The 18,221-nt window shown below is 42.6% G+C and overlaps 1 protein-coding gene across 2 annotated transcripts in view; it reads left to right on the top strand.

Moving 5' to 3' along the window:
- tmem104 (transmembrane protein 104) overlaps window positions 1-18,221 on the top strand; it is an 83,007-nt gene that overhangs the window by 32,666 nt on the left and 32,120 nt on the right. The window lies entirely within an intron of this gene.

Here is an 18,221-nt window from a genome sequence, read left to right as displayed (position 1 = left end):
CATACATACACACACACATTTCCACTGTTTTTGTTTCTTTTCTTCCCTTTCTTCTTCTTTCTATTCCATCTAAGCCATGTGCTCAGTGCTGTAGTTTAATTCATCCAGTTTATTGAGTATGAGAGCACTGCAGAAGGTTTTGTTTTTGAAGCTTGAAAAGCAGTGAATTAAATCTCCTATATGCTATATAAATATATATAACAATGTATTTGATGCATCAAGATATCAAATCGCTGACATGATAATCGAATATGGAGATCAGTGAAGATTCACCCCTCTATTTAGTACCAAATAATATACTCTATAGTTGGTATATTTGTTGTATTTGTATTTTCTTCCTTTTTCTTTTTACGAAACTACTTTTTTTATTTGTAGTGTAGTTACAGTGCAGTAACATATTGTAGTGTAATGTAGATTATCGGCCGTGGATGGGGGCCTCTACTGTTGGGATGTTTGGGACCGGTCTATGTTAAAGGAGTTGCTTTGCTTGTGTCCAGGGGAGTCATGAATGGTTGGCTGGAAACATCACTGCAGCCATAACATTTTTAGTGTTTCGAAAATGACAAGAGATTAAAGAGGCGCCTGATTATGGCGTTGCTCTAAAGAGCTTTAATCCCTGCGTGGAGGCTGAGAAAGGGAGGGAGAGAGGTTGGCGTCAGATGGAGAGAGTTGCTGATGGGCGGAGGCTTTCCCTGGCGAGTCCTGCTGGATGAATTGTTGTTCAGAAGCTTTCATTTACTCCTCTTTCACTGCTGGACTTCATCTTGACCGAACACATTCCAGTAGTCACATCTCAGACCTCAACAAGGGGATTCAGTCCTTTGTAATCTGTTCGTGTGTTGATAGCAGAGCGGCTTAGCTCTCATATTGTAAATATATGTGCATTTTATGAGAAAACATGACATTTCTAACCTACTGGTGCATCCCATAAGGGATATTTTTAGATGCGGAGGGAAATTGGATTTGACCTCTGAGGGCCGTCAATAATATTCATTTAAATCAAGGTTAGATTTGAATGTTCTCAAAAGTATCACCAAATGAATGCCCCCCCCCCCCCCCCCGTATTTAGTTGAAAATTACACCTTAAATGTTTTTCTACACAATTTGGTTACAAAATTAAATGATTTTGAACGTTAGACCTTAGGGATTGGTGGCCATCTTGGATTTGACCTCTAACGGCCATCAGAGGTCAAATCTGACTTCCCTCCGCATCTGAAAAGAAACCTTATGGTATACACTATGTTAGAAATGTCATGCTTTTCTCATAAAATGCACAATTGTTGTGGTTAGCCGCTCTGCTATGATAACTTTTGTCTATAAGATGCCTGTTGCAGATTTTCAGAGCCAAAGCTCTGCATTGGTGCTGTTTTTGTTGTAAAATACATAAAAACAACAAAGCAATCCAGCTCCCCTGGCAATAAGACAGAAATTAAAGCATTAAAAGAAAGCAATATAAACCATGAGGCCTTGTGAATAAATGTTGATTAAAACAGCGGTTGTAGGGATAAAAATACCAATAATGGCACGGCTGTATACAGCCTCACTGCTGCAGCCCGACTGGCAGAAAGAATCGAGCTGGGATCACAAAACAGGCTTCCCATTGAACTACATTAGTTAAAAAAAACATGCCGACCATTGCGGGAAAAAAACAGATAAACATGTCCGTGTACACGAATCAAATGATCAAATTACATGAACATTTCACAAACTGCTGTGAGACTGGGTAGTCCATCTTTTATCTTGAATCTTGAATCTCTGTTAGCTACTACGACCCACAAACGGCTGAAGAGCGGTGTTGTATAAACCGGTGTGGCTGTCTAGTCGCCCAAAGTCTCATTTTGATTGGATGAACTTTTGTAAACCCCCTTGAGTGCAGGATATGAGTCATCAATCGTTTGAAACCATTTTACAGGAAGAGAAATGGGTATTTTAAGAGATGAATGAGCAGGTAACACAGGGGCACAGGATTAAAAGTAGGAAAATGTCTTTTCATTTCACTTAAACAGCCAGGACTTTCTTGTCATTGACCTTTTCTTCGACATCCCTTGTGGATGTCCCGTGTGGACTTGAGGTTCATATTTTTTTTTGTTAATGTGTGAATCTCCTCAACAGTTTTGGCAGGTTTCCCCCAGATGGCGGCTTGCAGCAATTGGGGTGCTTTGTTCTTAGTGGACAGATTGTGGGTTATTTTAAGGTTTGAGAACAGCTGTCCCTGTACAGATGACTGGTCCCCTCCTGGTAGACACTAAGGAAATGAGGAGGGACGAGGGAAAGTGAGAAAAAAAACAAAAAAAACACTGGAACCTGGTTGGCATTATTTATCTGTGTTTTTATTCAACCTGTTGCCACCAGTTTTTTGAACTTTGTGATTTTTTTTCTACCGATTGCCTGACCCTTGTTTCTCACCTGGAGGGCACGTTTGAATTGAGTGTGTTTTCAGGCGGCACATTTTCTTTTTTTAGCATCACGCCTTAGGCCCCCTTTCTTCATCATGTGTCCGTCACATTAACTGAGTGTCAGTCTTGGCATTGATACAGCCTATAAGAGAACCTGGGGCATATGTGTTTCCACAAAGTTAAATTCTGCTTCATCTTCACATTGATCTGCCCGGTATTGTCATGCTCCGTTTTACCCCACTATCAGAGGCCACAAGCCATCACAGAATGATGTTGTTATGCACATCAAACTCTCATTATAGGACGCATTGCCAATTTCATGAAGACTTCAGTGCTGAATTCACAAAGAGATAGACTAATTACTCTGTGATAATAAGGCCCAATGCTGCCCGGTTGATATTTCAGGAGGTTAGATCTTTGACTTAATCAGTATTGACTTTACACAGCACTATCAGCAGCTGGCATGTCATCACAGCCATTTTCCTCAACCGAGCTTCTGAAAGCTTTTAAGAACATCAAATGACCGTGATTTGCTGTGCGGCTGATTGATTCTCATGTTTGCTGCCCGAGTGGACGGGCTGGTGGGCTTTTCTTCCCATATCTACAATATTTGTTGGCTTTCTGGGCGTGAAAGGAAGACGATGGAGGCCATTGCATAACATAAGCACTCAGTGTTGATCCTGGCCCTTTACACAGCTTTGATTGAAAAGATTAAGCAGTCGTGCAACAGTGAGGTCTTTTTGAGTTTTGTTCAGCTCCAGCAGAGATTCCCGAGGCCTCAATTAAACTTCTCTGTCCTTGATTGTCCCCTGCTAAGTTTTCATTTTAGATTTCACCGCAGGGGCTTTGTCACAGTGGCCAGCCAAGCAGTGGTTGGTGTACTCCACCCGGCTGGACAGCCAGTACAATTTAAATGGCTGATTTATTGTTCTCCCAGCATGTGGGAAGTGATGGAAAATCAATGGCGTATATAGGCTCAAAGACATTTTTATGCTTACACGGCATTGTTCATTGCTTATCTTCATGCAGATGTTTCAATTATGGCATGTTTCTATTAAGTCATACGCTGTATGATGTATTGAAATAAAGTTCATTTGAAGTGCAGGCAAAGTTGTTGCTCGTCCCCTAAGAGTTTAGAAATGACCCAGCCTGCCATTTTCCTCAATACTCAGCTGATTGATTAATTAACTGACTAATAAAGATTTATTCCAAGAGGACTTTCATTGACCTTGCAGGCCGTTCCCTGTGAAGGCCTTCTGCCATCTTTTTACTGCAGTGTTATAGCCTGTTACACACCGTTAAGTGTGAAAGTTAAAACTAGTAGCACGTTGGGTGAATAATTTGACATCTTTACCTGTCGGACTTGTTTTGGGGATTTGTTCAAAAGATATCAAATTCAACAAAAGTGATGCACTTGGAATGATAGAAGTGCTATCTTCACTTCCTGTTCACCAACTGTACACAGAAAAGGAGCACATTTTTAACCAAATCATGCTCCTGCATGATTACATTAACCCTCCTGTTGTCTTCGGGTCAAATTTGACCCCTTTCCAAAAAGTTTCTAGATCACAAATTTATATTTGTTTTTCAAACTAAATGTCCAAAAAAGTAACGTGGATGGCTCCCAACAACGCTCCTCACATGTTAAATAAATAATCAGTTCACTACTTTCATTGAATTTGGCTGTTTTTGTCAATTGTATAGCATTTGGTAAAAGAACTTTAAAATAATTGTCAAAAAAAAAGCAAAAGATATCAATAAAAGTGACTAAAATGTGAACCGATGTCTAAAAAAGTGACAAAAATGTGAAAAGATGTCGAAAAAAGTAACAAAAATTTCCAAAAAGTGACAAATGTGGGGGGAAAAAACGAGAGAGAAAAAAAAGAAGAAAAAAAAGCTTAAAAAAATTTGGTGGAAAACCCACAAAAATTTCAAAAGATGTAGAAAAAGTCAACAAAATCATCAGGGGGAAAGTCATCAAAGGTTTGAAAAAGACGACCATAACCTCGATAAAAGGTTTTTCATTTTAAATTTTGACCCAAATTTTAAAAATGTCCATGTTGGCGGGAAGACAACACGAGGGTTCTGTTAGTGACACAGACCTTTGTGGCGCACATCTTCTTGTCAGATATTGAATGAAGTGACCTGTGGGATGAGTTATTTAATGGAGAGCGCAGAGTTCTTCCTTTGTTGCATATTCTTCTACCCTTTTAGTACGACAGACACTTCTCATACCATCAACCAGAATCACATATAATATTGAGTCCAAACACTGTATGTGAATGTAAAACCAAAAATTAGAAACTGAACTATTGGTAATAACCTTTTTATTGCAAGGATTCCTCACTGTGTGAGCACAACTACAGGTAGTACAGCAAAGCTGAAAACTGACTATTTGTGTTTCTTGCCCCGTTGGTCTTAGTTTTAGTGATTTTGCTGCATTTGCAGAACTACTCAACTTGCTGAAAAGTTATTTTTGCCCATTGTATTGTCATATGAAACCGTCATTTTGAAGAAAAAAAAAGTCTTCATAGGGAAGTCTTTTTACCCACAGTACAGAATATGTCCTTAGGTTTTTAACCTTGGTTTGCGAGGCCATCTTTTTCCTCCGGTTTCATATTTTACACAGCTCATATTGTTTAAGTACCAGTATCAGAATAATGGTACTGAGTACAGCTGCTTAGAATAAGCCTCAACTGCTATCCTACAGATCAACTACACATGGCTGAAGCGCTCCGTGGGTACAGTAAGGAGGTGTATACTGTAGTCGAGCGGCAGCCACTTACCCAGTCGGGGCCCGAGCTGTGGGAAAACGACGGCACAGATGGTTTAATAGAGATTATCGCGGCAGGAAGAAGTGTTGGGTCTGCAATCCCCACGAGAGGGGGGGGCGGTCCTCTCCACTCCACACAGCAGCAGGAAGCTGTATCAGAGCAGCGGATCGAGAAGGTGTGGAGACGCCTAATGCTGCTGGTGCTGGGATAACTGGTGATGAAGCCGTTGTCAAGGAGACACAGGGGTCTCCGTTGATTTTTCTTCTTCTTTAGATTTAACAAGCAATTCAGCCCATTTTTTTTGCAGTCTGATAAACTGAATTATTCATTATGAGGACTTGTTTGTATTAGATAACATATACACTCATACATCATGCTTTTATTAAACCGAAATAGTAATATCAGATATCACTTTTGCTTCGACATGTTCAAGGGCATCTTGAGTGTTTGTGTGTGCGGCGTATAGACTGTAAAATAATGGACCAAGCGGCCAATGCAGAAATGCCCTAAACCTGCAATTCTATCTAATTTCCAGAAGGGGGCGACTCCACTGGTTGCAAAGAGAAGTCTATGGGGAAATGATCTTACTTCTCACTTGATTTATCACCTTGGTAAACATTTTCATAATGAGTTTATGGTCTCAATCACAAGTTTTAGGTCGTCTTTAATACAGTATGATGTTTATTTAGTAAATCAGGGTCCCATTTATTTTAAAATAGACGATAAAGCAGGGGATGCTTTAAAGCCTGGCTACATGCCAACCGCCAACAGAGGCTTAGCAATGCTGACCATGGGACTGTATACATTAAAATAGCTGTGAACTTGTTTTTTTGGTGTTGGTTATGTTTTTGTCTAAGCGTTGACCCTCTCACTGTGGGTTTTCACTTCATCAAAGTTAATTGGAACATCTTGGTCACCTATGTCTTGTTCAGCTTTTGGGAGCACCTTACCAAGCAAACTAGCTTGCTAGCTAGCTAGCTAGTTAGATAGAGTTAGCTGGTAACTTGTCAATTCTCTGTGTACCGCTGTAGGGCTGTGTTTACCCCACTGGTAAATCTCCATTGGTTGAATCGCATTAGAACGGTTTAAAATCTACAGCTTTCCCTCTTTAGTGTTTAGCTTAGCGCAGCGCCATTGCATCCATAGACAACACTGGCTTCGCAGCTCCACCCACTCATCCAGAACTTGTTACATCCGGTTTCAAAAACAAGAATGACAAAGGCCAAACTCAAGGCCTTAAAACAACAGCTTCCAAACTAATGGGTGACGCCACTGCTGCTACGCCCGTTATTTTTACAGTTTATGGTGTGACCCTGATGAGACTGTCCTCCCAAGTAAAAACCACATCAGTCCTTTTGAGCAAATTCCCAAGAAAAGACATATGTTCAACTGACATCACCCCTTAGATCTCTGTTCATATCCCTTTTCCTACCAAAAGTCAGTGCTGAATTCTTTGAACCTTTTCTTATCTCAAATAATTCTGAAGTTTAAAGGTGTGGAGTTTCAAAGACGGGGGCATTTACCTAGCAGAGAGGGTCTTATGTTGAGTTGCATTATGGGAAATGTAGGATCTTGTGTTAATGTCTGACCTTAACAGTCAAATCATGTTTGGTTTATGCAGTGGCAATTTGCAAGGCACAGACAATGCTGACATTGCCCTGCAGATGGGAGTGTCAGATCAGAAAATACTAATTTATTATCTCCCCCCCCCCCCCCCCCCCCCCCCCCCAAGAGACTGGACTACTTTAGTGCTAGCTAGATGCAACTGTGTGTAAAGTAAGGCTGGGTATTATTAGAAAATTTTCAATATCTGTACCAATACCAATACCGTGACGTCTTTATCAGTTCCTAAACAATTCTTTTTTTCTATATCAATTTTATTTAACAAAAAGAAATTACACTTTACAGTACAAAAAATATATATATTTTTTCAGCTTCTAACACCTGAGCCCCATCTTTGTGTATAACGTAGTTCTTTCTGCGTGTCTCTACGATGTGTAACATTCGACTGCCAATCAGCAGCATTATTGGATCTTGGTAGAAGCAAGCTGCGTGCTTATTGGCTCACTGACTCTGAGATTTTCTTAATTCGATACTACGTTAGAGGCAATTCAGTCAGTGCCCTTAAAGTATTGGATTTGTTACCCAGCCCTAGTGTCAAGTAACTATTATCTTTCTTTTTTTCTGTTTATTTATATTTATTCAGTTTCCCCCAGTCAAACACAGACATTTAGAGATCACGGAGGGGAAGACAAATCCACATGTCGGATGCACAGAGTGTAAAGCCGGTTATCTGTTACAAGGACGCTCAGATACAGTAGATGTAACGGTTTCACTCGCTGTACGAAAATTAACACGATTTCTGTGAAATGTACTGCAGTTCATCGTTCGTTCATTCGTTCATGTTTATTGTCACCAAGGGGAAATTATGTTGCAGCCAAAATCACATCACATGGTATGTAAAACAACTTTAGGACAGACAAGACTAGGAAGAATAAAACCATAGCATGTATACATTGCCACTCATAACATAGACCAAAGCTCTATGGGGGGGATTAGGGCTGCACAATTATTCAAATTTTAATTGCAATCACGAGTTTGACTTCCCACGATCAAATTTGCGTGATCGAGGAATTAGGGCGCAAGTTATGTATTTCCTCTAGGACGCACCGGTGCACCTAATTTCATCTTATCCGCTGCAATGTTGTTTATATTGATACGGTTTAACTTTGCGTTACATGACCCATTTCTTCTGTAAAGCCGTGCCTGTGTTGGATCTCTCCTCTCAGACCAGCTGGGAGAAAAACAAATAAAAACTAAATAAATAAACCAAATATACCTATATTATCGTACAGAACCTTCATTATGAAGGAGCCACGTTTAAAACGCAGGCAGGTCAACGATGGCTGTCCACACTGAGACTGTGTGTACAAAGTGTAACCTTGAGCTCATTATGTGTCCAGATGCATGCATTTTTGTGGGTTATTGTGGCGTCGGTGTCCACAGCGGTCCACCTCAAGTGTCTTTCTGGATTGATTGGGTATCCAGGTCATGGTGCTCTGTAGTCGCTCCTTAGGGAGCAGCTGCTGAAGGGCTGTCCACTGACACACTGTGCCCCTTAGAGTGAAAAATGAAATATCCAATAGTTTACTTTTTCAATTAGGTCTTGACACATTGCATATTCACTCTGTTGATTAATTTGTTTATTTTTCCTGAAGGTTGATCATTAGTCTAATTTAGGAGGTAGTGCTACCTGCTACCTCCTTCTGCCTCCCTCTTAAGAGTTGGCATGATGGGCGGAGTGAAGTAACCATCGTCCTATTAAACCACACAAATGATCATTTCTCATCTCCTCCCCAGATATGTCCCAAGTCTGTCATAAATCTTCACTGTGTGTTGTTGCTCATTATTTTTTTACCTAGATAGGTGTGTAATGGTTTCCTTTTTGAGGAGCAGAACTGAACATTATGTGTTTTAATCAGACACATTTCTTGGGAACAGCAGCTTGTTCAAAGCTCATAAAGTCTGCAGCAAAATAGATGCTCATGAGTGTTTACTTTAACAAGTGACTGTCCTTTCCTTTTCAAGGACAGTCACAGTCCTTTTCCCACTTATTTTGAATGACATCATGTGAGTTGTTGATATGATGAGTGCTGTCATCGAACGCATGTGTTTCCACTGTATGGTTGGGCCCTGCTTGACTAAACTCACTGTTTTGGTACCAACACTTTTCGTTATCCTCTGTGGATAGTTCCCCCTCAGTGAAGGTAGGATTCTCAGCTGATCACCATAGCGACCCCGCCTGAAACTGCCGTGACATCAACACAACACTCAATGAATCCTTTCATCGGTAACAGAGGGCCAAACCAACTAAACAGGGACTTTGTCAAATGTACGCCCTAGTGTACAGTGTAGAGGGTACAGTGTACTTTGCGAGCTGCCAACTATTGTTATTATCCATCCATCCATCTTCGACCGCTTATCCGGTGTCGGTCCGCGGGGCAGCAGCTCAGTAGGGGACCCCAAATTCCCTTTCCCGAGCCACATCAACCAGCTCCGACTGGGGATCCCGAGGCGTTCCCAGGCCAGGTTGGAGATATATCTCTCCACTAGTCCTAGGTCTTCCCGGGGCCTCCTCCCAGCTGGACGTGCCGGAACACCTCCCTAGGGAGGCGCCCAGGAGGTCATCCTTAAAGATGCCCGAACCACCTCAACTGGCTCCTTTCGACGCGAAGGAGCAGCGGCTCTAAACCGAGCTCCTCTCGGATGACTGTGCTTCTAACCCTATCTCTAAGGGAGACGCCAGCCACCCTCCTGAGGAAACCCATTTGGCCGCTTGTACCCTGGATCTCGTTCTTTCGGTCATGACCCCTTCATGAACATAGGTGAGGGTAGGAACGAAAATTGCCCGGTAGTCGAGAGCTTTGCCTTCTGGCTCAGCTCCTTTTCGTCACAACGGTGCGATAAACAGAATGTAATACGCACCAGCTGCTCCGATTCTCCGACCAATCTCACGCTCCATAGTCCCCTCACTCGCGAACAAGACCCCAAGGTACTAACTTAAACTCTTCACTTGGGGCAAGGACTCACTCCTACCGAAGAAAGACTCCATCGGTTTCCTGCTGAGAACCATGGCCTCAGATTTAGAGGTGCTGATCCTCATCCCAGCCGCTTCACACTCGGCTGCGAACCGATCCAGAGAGTGCTGAAGGTCACAGACCGATGACGCCATCAGGACCACATCATCTGCCAAAAGCAGCGATGAGATCCTAAGCCCACCGAACTGAACCCCTCCCCGCCCCGACTACGCCTCGATACCTGTCCATAAATATATAAACAGGATTGGTGACAAAGCGCAGCCGGCGGAGGCCAACCCTCACCGGACGAGTCCGACTTACTGCCGAGAACCCGGACACAGCTCTCGCTTTGGTCATACAGAGATGGCCCTAAGAAGGGACCCCCTATCCATACTCCGCAGCACCTCCACAGTTTCTCCCGGGGGACGGTCATCGCCTTCTCAGATCCACAAAAACACATGTAGACTGGATGGGCATACTCCCAGGCTCCCTCCAGGATCCTTGCGAGAGTAAAGATTTGGTCCGTTGTTCCACGACCAGGCGGGAATCCGCATTGTTCCTCTTCAATCCGAGGTCGACTATCGGCCGAACCCTCCTTTCCAGCACTTGGAGTAGACTTTACCAGGGAGGCTGAGAAGTGTGATACCCCTGTAATTGGCACACAGCCTCTGGTCCCCCTTTTTGAAGAGGGGAACCACCACCCCAGTCTGCCACTCCTGCGCACTGTCCAGACTTCCACGCAATGTTAAAGAGGGTGTCAACCAAGACAGCCCCTCCCCACCCAGAGCCTTCAGCATTTCTGGACGGATCTCATCAATCCCTGGGCTTTGCCGCTGTGGAGTTGTTTGACACCTCAGGACCTCCACCAGGGAAATTGACGATAATCCCCCATCATCCTCCAGCTCTGCCTCCACCACAGAGGACGTGTCAGCTGGATTTAGGAGTTCCTAAAGTGCCCCTTCACCGCTCAGCCCTTTGATTTCCTGTGAAGTAAAGGGATAATAAATGTATTATAATTTACTCCCCAGTTGAGGTCAACAACGTCCCATCCTTACTGTATACAGCTTGGATGAGTCCCCGCTTCCCCCTCTGAGGTGGCGAACGGTTTTCCAGAAACACTTGGTGCGACCGAAAGTCCTTCTCCATGTCTTCTCCGAACTTCTCCACACCCGCTGCTTTGCCTCTGTAACGGCAGAGGCTGCAGCCCTTCGGGCCCATCGGTCTACTTTGCAACTGCGTCCGGAGTCCTCCGGGATAACATATCCCGGAAGGACTCCTTCTTCAGGGACGGCTTCCCGACCACGGTGTCCACCAGGGTGTTCGTGGGTTACCGCCCTTGAAGCACCTAAGACCCTAAGACACAGCTCCCGCCGCAGCTTCAGCAATGGAAACTTTGAACATTGTCCACTCAGGGTCAATGCCCCAGCCTCCACAGGGATGCACGAAAAGCTCCGCGGAGGTGTGAGTTGAAAGTCCGTCGGACAGGGGCCTCCTCCAGACGTTCCCAATTTACCCGCACTAAGCGTTTGGGCTTACCAGGTCTGTCGAGTCTCCCCCACCCCCTGACCAACCACCACCAGATGGTGATCAGTTGACAGCTCTGCCCCTCTCTTCACCCGAGTGTCCAAAACATACGGCCTCAGATCAGATGAAAAGATTATAAAATCGATCATTGACCTTTGGCCTAGGGTGCTTGGTACCAAGTACACTTATGAGCATCCATGTTCGAACATGGTGTTTGTTATGGACAATCCATGACTAGCAAGAAGTCCAACAACAAACCACTCGATTCAGATCAGGGAGGCCGTTCCTCCCAATCACGCCTCTCAAAGTATCTCCATCATTGCCCATGTGTGCGTTGAAGTTCCCAGCAGAACTATGGAGTCCCCTACTGGAGCTCATACAGGACTCCATTCAAGGTCTCCAAGAAGGCCGAATACTCTGAACTCCTGTTTGGTGCATATGCACAAACAACAGTCAGAGTTTTCCCCCCCATCCCGCGAGGCGTAGGGAGGCGACCCTCTCGTCCACGGGGTAAACTCCACGCAGCGGCGCTCAGCCGGGGCTTGTGAGTATCCCCACACCCGCCGGCGCCTCACACCCTGGGAACTGGAGTAGGACAGAGTCCAACCCCTATCCAGGAGTACGGTTCCAGAACCGAGACTGCGCGTAGAGGTAAGCCCCACCAGATCTAACTGGTAGCGCTCCACCTCCGCACAAGTTCGGCTCTTCCCCACAGAGAGGTGACGTTCCAGTCCCAGAGCCAGCTCTGCTGCCGGGTCTGGTCCGTCGAGGCCCCTGACCTTCGCCGCACCCATATGGCAGCGCACCAACCCCAGCGGTTCTCCCACAGGTGGTGAGCCCATGGGATGGAGGGGGTGCCACGTAGCTTCTTCGGGCTGTGCCCGACCGGGCTCGTGGAAACCCGGCCACCAGGCGCTCGCTGACGAGCCCGCCGTCTGGGCCTGGCTCCAGACGGCCTCCCCGGGCCTCCTCCGGGAGGGTCACTCTCTCTCCCCGGTCTCTCATGGGGTTTTTGAACCATTCTTCGTCTTGCCCCTCACCTGAGACCTCTTTGCCATGGGAGACCTAACAGGAGCACACAGCTCCAGACAACACAGCCCTCAGGTTCATAGGGACACACAAACCTCTCCACCACGATAAGGTGATGGTTCCCCGGAGAGGCTATTGTTATTAATTTTTGTTAATTAATATAAATCATCTGGGTCAAGTGAATCAAACAAATTGCGGCCGCGCGTAGCTTGGCTACTATCAATAGCGGCGACTCATATCAAAGTGCCCTTAAGCAAAACAACTGGACCCCAAATTGATCATGATGAGCAGGCCAGCCCATTAACGTGTGTGTGTGTGGTGTGTGTGTGTGTGTGTGTGTGTGTGTGTGTGTGTGGTGTGTGTGTGTGTGTGTGTGTGAGTGTGAGTTGTGAGAAGGGGTGAATAAGAGACAAATTGTAAAGCTATTTGTCCGATAAGGTAGAAAGGTGCTATTTAATTATTTCCATTTAATATTATATTTAAGTGGCGGGTTTGTGCAGGACGTGCTGTGTTGCACTAGTGAAGATTATCAGACCAATCAGTGCTCTGCAGTGTTTTAACTCCAACTTCTAGTAACGCCTCAGCTCTCTTGGAACCTCGACTGAGCTGGTACCAATAAAGTACCTGGTATCTGGTACTATCCACAACTTTTTCTTATGGAAAACCAAAATACAACAAGTTGAATAGAGAGGAGCCGTTCCATGCAGTGTAAAAGCGGCATTAGGGGTTCATTAAAATAAAAAACAGTTACATAATTCTCAATCTACTCACACCTAAACTAAAGACCTATTAAATTACCGAATCTAATTTTATATTCAGACACTAAATATTTGTGTAAATGAGGTCTAAATGGCCTCAGCTGCATCAATTTTTGATCTTTTTCTTTCATCAATTGGATGTCTTAAACAGCACTTGATTAACATTTTAAATAGAAAACTTGTTCCCAAAATAATTGAATTATTCATATTACCTTATTGATCCCAGCCATGTTTGTGTATCATGATAATAAGTCATATAGCTCACAATACACAAACATGACTAGCTTTTTTAAAGCATAACACAAATTGAAGACCTCCATGTTTAAAGGATAAGGATTACAATGTGTAACCGCTTTTCTTAGTTTTAGTTTTTCTGCATCTTTGCTTAATTTTATGTACGTAAAGGTGATCGTCTCTGCTGAAAGACCTTTTTTGTTTATAAATTCACGGACTTGGGCACATCCTAATTTCCTGCTAAATCACATTGCAGATAAACAATTATTTTTTACAATTAACTTTTACACCTGGTCTCTGCCATTCTGTTTGCATATGGCAACAGTCTCTGGTTGACATTGATGACATAGTAACGCAGTGTAGAGATCCAAAGATTAGTTGATTAGTTGTCAACTACTAAATTAAACACCAACATTTTTATCGATCAATTAATCACTTTGAGTCACTTTCTTTTTTTTTATAGAAAAAAAGGAATAATTCTCTGATTCCAGGTCCTTAGATGTGCTTATTTTCTAGTTTCTTCACTCATCTGTAACAGTGAACTGAATATCTTTGAGTTGGGGAGAAAACAAGACATCTGAGTAGGGCTGGGGGGTATAGAGAAAATCAAATATCACAATATTTTTAACCAAATACCTCAATATCGATACCGCAGCGATATTGTGGTGTTGACTAACATATTCACACAATGAGATTTTCTTTATAAATAATCATCATATAATCATCTGTACATTGTATATTGCCCAGCTCTACGTCTGAATACATCATCTTGGGGGTCGGAAAGCATTCCCATTTTCTGACATATTATGGCCCACACAACTAATCGATTAATCGAGAAACCAGTCAACAGATTAATCGACAATGATTGTTAGTTGCAGCCCCACTCTAGTGAAAGATGATGTTGGCGTTCTATATTTTTCCCATCAGGTTGGTTGTACACTCTAAAGGTGAATGTCACATAGTTAATTTACCTGCACTCCGCATTATGCATACACTTTCAGCATAATGGCCCCAGTCAGAAGTGAACCCCAAAACCTGGCAGCCTTTGTTTTATGCTCATCGCATATTTATACACAGTTTAAAATATAGTGACCGGTGCGGCTCTCTGTCTCAGGAAACACAGTGATACATTCTCCTTGCATCTCTGCCCTCGCTTTATCCCTCCTCCACCTCTCCTTTTGTCTGTCTTCCCCTCATTAGACTCCTAGCTTTAATCGTGTGGAGGCATGGCGGTCTCAAGGGCCACAAACCTAATTAACAGTACGGGCTACTGCGGTGGATGGGTTTCAAATGAGATGCTTTCAGAGTTTGTCTATAGGTGTTCTTAAATCAGCATCTCTTTAAATAAGTTATTTTTTCATACTTTTTTCATTTGCTGAAGTCAGATTTCATGACTTGTTTTATTCATCTATACTTTGCATATTAGATACATTAGGACAAAATCCAACCCTAATGTATCTAATCTGCAATCTACTCAGGACTTCTGGGTAGATTGCAGTCAAAAATAAAGCCTGACTATCGATCATTGCTTTTCAACAAAGTGTAATGCAAGAAGCGTTGCCTGGTGTTTAAAACACATTTTCTTGATGCCACGTTCAGCTCGCTTGTGTTTTTTATAGGAGAAGAGGAATACACGGTAATAACAACCAACATGCACACTTCCAAACAGGTCTTAAGTGGGATCAGGATATCTAACGACGACACTCGGTGCCTAACAGCTGTATTACTGTGAGTGAATGATCCGGAGTCCTTTTATAAGTCAGACATTGTCTGGCTTGCTGCTGGCTTCTATAAGGAGAAACACCAACTCTGACCGATTCACTCACTGGTTCACTTACTGACATTTGCTCCCTTATATTTATTCCCTAACACTCAAGGCCAAATCACGCTGACAGCGTGCGACGTGTGTCCAAACAGGCGCTTCTATTATTATCTGTCAGCCCACACAGCATCAGCAGGCGCTCTGTGACTCCGGAAGTCCTGTTTTTCAGTGTCAACTCAGGGAAAACAGCCGCACGTATCGATGTATGGCAGTATCCAGTGTCCCATGATATTAGAAAGACATACGGCAGCAGGATATATTCCACAGGTGTAAAATTGTCATGTAAAATAACCCACAAAATACTTGTGAATACAGCTTACACTTGTGCATTATAATAAGCTGTCTAGTCTTGTAGTTTTTACTACAGTGTTCAACTGTTTTATTTTATATGCCCAAGTCTGGGTATGGTTTGACGTAAAATTCCAGAAATGAAATATTAATTCCAAGTCTATCCTTTTTGAGTTTACTTAGAGAAGGTTTTTATTTCAAAAAAAGATATTGTTCTCAAATGTAAGAAGTTGAACGTATGCATCTTAAAGGAGCTTTTTTCCCTAAATAAAAGGGTCTGAAATTGAAATTTGTTCAGTTCCAAAGTAGTATTGGTTAAAAAAAAAGGTTATACTAAAAGAAATAGGGTTTGATACCCAACTCAAGATGCCGTGATGGCCAGTAAAACTTCATTCTTTCTGACTGCACAAGGTGAAAAATTGTGAAAAAGAAAAACAGATTTTCAAAAATCAGCTGTTTTGAACTTTTTACCTCTGGCTGCACAGTGTGAGGAAAATATGATAACAATATTATTCACGCAAGATTACCAGGTAGTAAAGTGTATTTTGGCATTCCTGCTGCTTTCATTATTCTATATTTCATTCTTTAATTGAACAGTTTGAACATTGAATTGAATGTAAAAGGCACCGCTAAAAAATGAATCAGTCAGTTACATTTTAAAGCTCAGTTTTCTACGGTTATTTTCTTTCAACTAACACAAAAAATCGGAGTGTCTTTCACGTCACAACCTTTCGCAATGTGTTTATTGCGCAAGTTGATATGCGACAATTAAAAAAAGAGCTCATACATGTTGTAGTATCATAGCTTCTTTCACTGACCAATTATCGAAATAAGAACAATACTTTTAATTCAACATTCAAGATTTCTTTATTGTCATACCAGAGTACACTGTAGTACGAAATGACGTGCAAGGTTCACAGCTTAAAAGAATACAGCACAGAAACAATTAAAAACATCGTGGAAATGTCGGGTTATTATTTATATGAATTAAAATAATGTATGTTGTAATGTTATATGGGTGTGGCGAGCATGTAGAGTGATAAATATAAATATATAACGTCTAAAACACAGTTGGGAAAAGAGTGTAAATATCTTATGCTTTCTTATTTAGTGACTATACAAAATAATGTCAGACGAAGGCTTGCTCCAGTGAAGTGAGTTCTCCTGGCCTGCCAGTTCATCCACAGCCTGGGTCACTGGTTTATATCCACGATTTAGATAGACTAACCGGGGTCGCTGCTGAAGATTCTGCCAGATTTCACTCTTTTCGTACGGTTGTCTGGTACTTTCCCGCTTCCTTTGTGTTGGAATTTTAAACTTCGGTGGGTTCATGAGGACTATGGTTACCTGGTCCTCAGACCTCTGCAGGGTAAATCCAGACCGCTAGCTAGACCATCTGTCCAATCTGAGTTTTTGCACGACGTGCATATGTTCCTCCATAACAAGTTCCTTCCTGAGGTTATTTTGCAGAGGCTCCGGGGCTCTGCCCAGTGCTAAGCACCGCCCACCACGATTGGGATTGGTTTGATGAAATGCCAATAAACCAGAGCAATTTTTCTCCCATCTCGGAATGTTTTGTGGACTAGTCCGACCCTTCTCCGCAGCGCTGTGGAGGAAGGTCTGGCAAATCGAGACTAGTGATTTCCTGAAGTCCTTTGGATGCAGGGCGTATTCAGAGAGAGAAAACATGATTTATTTATTTATCGAAATGTGTGTACAGTATGGGGTTTAATTAGGGTATCTTTGTGTAAGTTAAAGTGATGTAGCTTTGTGACCCAAAGCCCCAGAGGGGTGGGAGCAGCATCCAGAGCTGACAAATGGTAACATAAGAGATGGATGGAGCGTCTTCTGTTGGCAGCAGATAAGCCTTCAGTTATAGAGTCCAATCTCATGAAACACACAAATATGCACACACACACTCTGAGAAATTGACACTTGACCCTATATCTTTTATTTGTTAAATGAGCTTATTAGCTTTATTTTCTTACAGTTTTGTTCTACCTTCTGATTCAGCATAATGTGTAGTCCAGGCAAACACTTGTCACTCATTTTGGCTCTCAATCTCTCAACACTTTGAAACGGCACCAAGACAGAGGCTGATATGTAAAACCTCTGCAGAGAAAATCAGACAAGTTTTCTGAAAGTCCGTCTGACGTCCGTTCTCGCTGTTGACTTTGTCTTGCCAACACTGGCTTATGTGTGAGCAAATATCCCTGCAACACATTTACGAACTATGATAATAGGCCAAGTTCTAGAAAATGAGTTGATACATGCTGGCACGGCGCCATAGGTGAGTTTGCTTTTTCCGGAATCTGCTGTTATTTGGGTGTACAGGTCACTCAGAATCGTTAACACTGTTTATTGTGTAAATGACATAATATAAATATGAATTCTTTTAAAGCCGCATCTAAAAAGTACTTCTTGCTCATTAAATGGACTCAATGTTTAAAACATGTATCAAAGGTAGAATCTTGAAGATTTCCATATAAATAAATATCTGTCCAGTGAGTCACTATATATCTCCAGATGAGGGAACACAATGGTGATGGCCCCCTGTTGTAAGCCCATGCATTCGCAATAACACTCCTGCGATTTTTAGCCTTGCTCTGTAAAAAGTTCTATATCAAATCCTTTTTTACTGCTAAAAATGCAACTATATATTTTATACATTGGATTTATCCATTTTATTTATTTATGCTAATGATGTCTGCTTGATGGAGATGTTTGCTGGTGATTAATGAGGCTGAAGGTGAGCTCTTTTTCATCCTGACAAACGTATAGTTCCAATATGGTTTTAACTGCGCAGTGTTGCCTCCCAG

This window comes from Etheostoma spectabile, chromosome 15 (genome assembly GCF_008692095.1).
Source record: "Etheostoma spectabile isolate EspeVRDwgs_2016 chromosome 15, UIUC_Espe_1.0, whole genome shotgun sequence".
NCBI lineage: Eukaryota > Metazoa > Chordata > Actinopteri > Perciformes > Percidae > Etheostoma > Etheostoma spectabile.
This window is presented reverse-complemented; position numbering and strand designations above follow the sequence as displayed.